Here is a 4,848-nt window from a genome sequence, read left to right as displayed (position 1 = left end):
GTTTCTCTTTTATCTGCCTAAGCACAATTTGTAAGAGATGTACTGTCCCAAGGTCTGTACTTACATACCCTTATCAGTTCTCTTTTTCAGTGATGTACTGTCTTAAGGTCTCCACTTACATACCCTTATCAGTTCTCTTTGTCAGTGATGTACTGTCTTAAGGTCTCTACTTACATACCCTTATCAGTTCTCTTTTTCAGTGATTTCATTATGTTGTGTACAAATGGCTTCTTGGTAACTGTCCACAAGCTGTAGAAACAACATTTCAGTATTTCTTATTCTCACAGAATGCTGACAGAGGAGGGGAAGATGAGGTAGGTGGTGGCATCACGCTGGAGGTGGTGGAAATGGTGGAAGATGATCCTTTGGATGTGGAGGCAGGTGGGGTGGAAAGTGAGGACAAGGGGATCCCTGTCGCAGTTCTGGGAGGGAGGGGAAGGGGGAAGGCAGAGGTTGATGGTCCTGTCAACTACACTGGGAGGGGGGCAAGGGATGGGGGTTGAAATCTGGTGATGTTGTTGAATTTAATTTCAAACACTCCTTGAACTCTCTGCAGATGAAGACTGAAAAAGGGAAGAGCAACCACACAACAATGGTATCAAATCCAAGACCCTGAGATTAAAAGTCTCATGCTCTACCAACTGAGCTAACAAGGCCTGAAACAGTACTTCTACTCTGATACAGTAAATCCACTTACAGAAGCCCCAAAGTGTGAGAAATTCCTCTCACTCATCAATAATAAATCTGAAATCTTTTTACCTTCCAAATGCTGCCATCTATTTTGTCAGTATTTATTTCTCTCTCCTTTTTATTTAGTTCATGCATTTCTTCAGAATTTTTTTTCAATTATATCTGAGGGAAGAAATGAACAGATCTGGCAGCTCAAAACTGGGCATCCATGAGGCACTGTGGGCCATCAGCAGCAGCAGAATTGTATTTAAACACAATATGTTACCTCATGGCCTGGCATATCCCTCACTCTACCATTACCATCAAGCCAAGGGAGCAATAGTGGTTCAATGAAGTGTGCAGGAGGGCATGTCAGGAGCAGCACCAAGCAGACCTAAAAATGAGGTGTCAACCTGGTGAAGCTACAACACAGAATTACCTGCATGTCATATAGCGGAAGCAGCATGCAATAGACAGAACTAAGCAATCTCACAATCAACAGATCAGATCAAAGCTCTGCAGTCCTGCCACATCCAGTCCTGAATGGTGGTGGATAATTAAACAATTAACAGGAGTCACAGAGAGTCATAAAGTCGTACAGCATAGAACCAGGTCCTTTGGCCCACCGCGTCCATGCCGACCATAATGCCTATCGATACTAATCCGACCCGCCTGCATTTATTCCATATCCCTCCATGCCTTGCTCATTCAAGTACCTGTCCAGATGCCTCTTAAATGTGACTACTGTTCCTGCCTCCACCAGGCAGCTCATTCCAGATACCCACTATTCTTTCTGTGACAAATTTACCCCTTTGACCCCCTTCAAACCTCCTCCCTCTTAGCTTAAATCTGTGCCCTCTAGTTTTAGTCACCCCTACCATGGGAAACAGAGTCTGGCTATCTACACTATCTATGCCTCTCATAAAGCGTGACGTAGGAGTGAAGAACGAGTGACCAAGAGGAGGAAAGTGGCACGGCATAGAGCTAATGGCTGGAGTGGGGGTTGGGGGGGCTGGGAGCGAGTGGCAGGAGAGCTGGGTGACGCGAACAGGGAACAATCGGCCAGGGGAGCAGCGAGGTGGAGAGCGAGCAGCTGTGGAGAAGAAGCGTCAAGGCCGAGTGGGGAGAGCTCCAACCTCAAAGTCTCCCATTCAGCCGCTTCCTTCAGCTGAGTGAGAGGCTGGATACCCGATGACGCTTTAGCGTGCATGTGCGAAGATGGACCAGGCGCTGATTTGCGATGATGTTGGTGCTGAGCCATGACATCATCCTGTGCATGTGCCACTTAACCCTGGCAACATGCAGCTGTGCCGATGCGCAGCTTGGCGCTCTCTGATGATGTCAGCAGGCCGCTCCGTTGATAGGAATCACATTGTGTCAGCAGTGCCCACAACCCAGGAAAGAATAAAAAAGAGATTTACCACAATGGTAGCAGGGTGAGGGATTTCAGTTATGTGGAGAGATTGGAGAAGCTGGGGTTGTTCTCCTTGCAGCAGAGAAAATTCAGAAAAGATTTGACACATTTGTTCAAAATCATGGAGGTTTTCAATAGTTTAAATAAGGAGAAACTGTTTCCAGTGGTAAAAGGGTCAGTAAGCAGAGGACACAGATATCAGGTGATTGGCAGAAGAACCAGAGGTGACATGAGGAACCATTTTTTACACTGCAATGTGTTGTGATAAAGAAAGAAAAGACTTGCATTTATATAGCACCTTTCCTGACCACTGGATATATCAAAGCACTTTGTAAACAATGAAATACTTTTGAAGTGTCATCACTGTTGTAATGTCAGAAATGCAGCAGCTAATACCCACAAACAGCAATGTGATAATGACCAACTGATCTGATTGAGGGGCAAATATTGATCACAACACCAGGGAGAATTGCTCTTCACTTGTTTGAAATTGCAGCATGGGATCTTTTACATTCACCCAAACATGCAGACCAGGTCTTGGTTTAACATCACACCTGAAAGGCAGCACCTTCAACAACCTCAGTGCTGCACTGGATTGTCAGCTGTGAAATCTGAACCCAGAAGCTTGTGATTTCGAGGTGAGTGGGACCAACTGAGCCACAGCTTTTACCTGAGTCTCAATCCTTCCACCAACAGTTTCTCTCTATCGGATCTGTCACGACCCCTCATGATTGTGAACACCTCTATCAAATCTTCTCTCTAAGGAGAACAACCCCAGCTTCTCCAATCTATCCACATAACTGAAATCCTAACCACACGTTGCAGAAAGGAATTTTTCCTCATGTTCCTTCTGGTTTTGTGAGTCACTTTAAATCTGTAACCTTCGGTTACTGACCGTTCAGCAGTTGGAAACAGTTCCTCAGTATTTACTCTACCTCAAACCTTCAAGGAAGCTCTGCAAAGTAACTGAAAATCAAGTTGTCAGAAGTGGGATTTAAACACATGCCTCCAGTGAAAGCTGCAACCTGAACAGAGAAGCTGAAACCGCTCAGTCACCTCAACTGTTCAGACCTTTTTGACCTCGTCATCACTTCTGTCCTTTGAAAGGTTCACTCAGTTCAGGAACTTGTTCAATGTTACTGGAAAGCTCAGTGATTGGGATATTAACTCCCCCGGGTTTTCCTGAGCTTGTTCTCGGTATATGGGGATGTTTGTCCTGGGCCGTGGAATCTTGCATCCCTGTAATGGACATTAACCCACTGATTGAATCTGTATTCACTGCTTTCCGCTGGTGCTGGGTAATTGCAGAGTGTGGGGCCAGAATGTTGCTGCTTGTCCCGGCCTCACTCACTCTGGGAAAGAGGGAATAATTGATGCATCTGTTTCTGTATCTGAAATGTGACTTCCATCTGCTGTTATTAACCGAGGCAGCGCTGCAGAAGGATACGTTAATAATCTCTCACTAATCAACCGCAAACAGTCAGAATGTGTAACTTTGAGCAGCGCTTTCTGCACCGTCAGGGCTGGAAAGTTGAGGGAGGGAGAGACACTGTCAGTATCTGAGTGCACACAGCACTGCACAGAGAAAGAGCCAATATACCGGGGCTGAGACACAGTGTATCTTTTCACATTTAATCACAATAATATCCGGAGTCAGGAACTGAAAAGGATGAAAAACAGAATAATAAGAGCAAAAGTAAGAAAACTAAGCAATTATAGATTAGCTGATGAGCATTCTCTGTGTTACCTGACAGTCTACTGTTTTATTTTCAATGCTCTCTCCACTGTGGCCAGGGAATGATTTCTTCTCAAGGGCTGAATATTCACAAAGCTTCTTGGAATTTAAAATCTTTCAAAATTAATTCCATGGAGCTAATGGTGAAAAGTCAAATAACTGCATCTATTATAGGAGAGCTGGCTGGTGATGACGTGGATGTGTCTGCAGTGTGCAGGACCAGACTGTTTCTTTAGATTCACAATGAATGTTCCACCCTTTATTTGTAACAGTAAAACTGATCGTGGACAATGGCTATTCTGGTTGCAGCAACCTGAAGATTTAACTCATTGACACCCTGCTTTCGGGTAACCTAGAAAGCACAACACCTAGCTCTGTCAGTTAGTGTGCTTGTTTGTTAACCCACAATTTGTTGGTTCAGGCACTTAAAAGGATGAGGCTTTATTAACTTAAACTCTTCTACATCTGCTGTATTACTCCTGCTGTTGATTCTTCAAAGATAAGTTTAATCAAGTCTTTCTTTGTGAAATCCATGCTGACTGTGTTTTATTATATTTTCATTTTCATATGTATTTTCTACTTTTGGGGATTACAGGATATTGTCATTTTTTATTGATTTTATTTTTATTTATTGCACTTATTGCCCATCCCTAATTCCCTCGAGAAGGTGGTGGTGAGCTGCCTTCTTGAACCACTGCAGTCGATGTGGTGCTGTTAGGAAGGGAGTTCCAGGATTTTGACCCAGCCACAGTGAAGGAACGGTGATATAGTTCCAATTCCAGGATGGTGTGTGGCTCAGAGGGAACTTGCAGGTGATGGTGTTCCCATGCATCTGCTGCCCTTGTCCTTCTAGGTAGTAGAAGTCAAGGGTTTGGAAGGTGCTGTGTAAGGAGGCTTGCTGCCTTGCTGCTGTGCATCTTGTGGATGGTACACACTGCCACCACTGTGCGTTGGTGATGGAGAGAGTGAATATATTGAATGAGGTGCCAATCAAGTGGGCTGCTTTGTCCTGGATGACGTTGAGCTTCTT

The sequence above is a fragment of the Heterodontus francisci genome, unplaced genomic scaffold (genome assembly GCF_036365525.1).
Source record: "Heterodontus francisci isolate sHetFra1 unplaced genomic scaffold, sHetFra1.hap1 HAP1_SCAFFOLD_167, whole genome shotgun sequence".
Taxonomy (NCBI): domain Eukaryota; kingdom Metazoa; phylum Chordata; class Chondrichthyes; order Heterodontiformes; family Heterodontidae; genus Heterodontus; species Heterodontus francisci.
The sequence above is the reverse complement of the archived record's forward strand: the minus strand, read 5'-3'. Positions refer to the sequence as shown.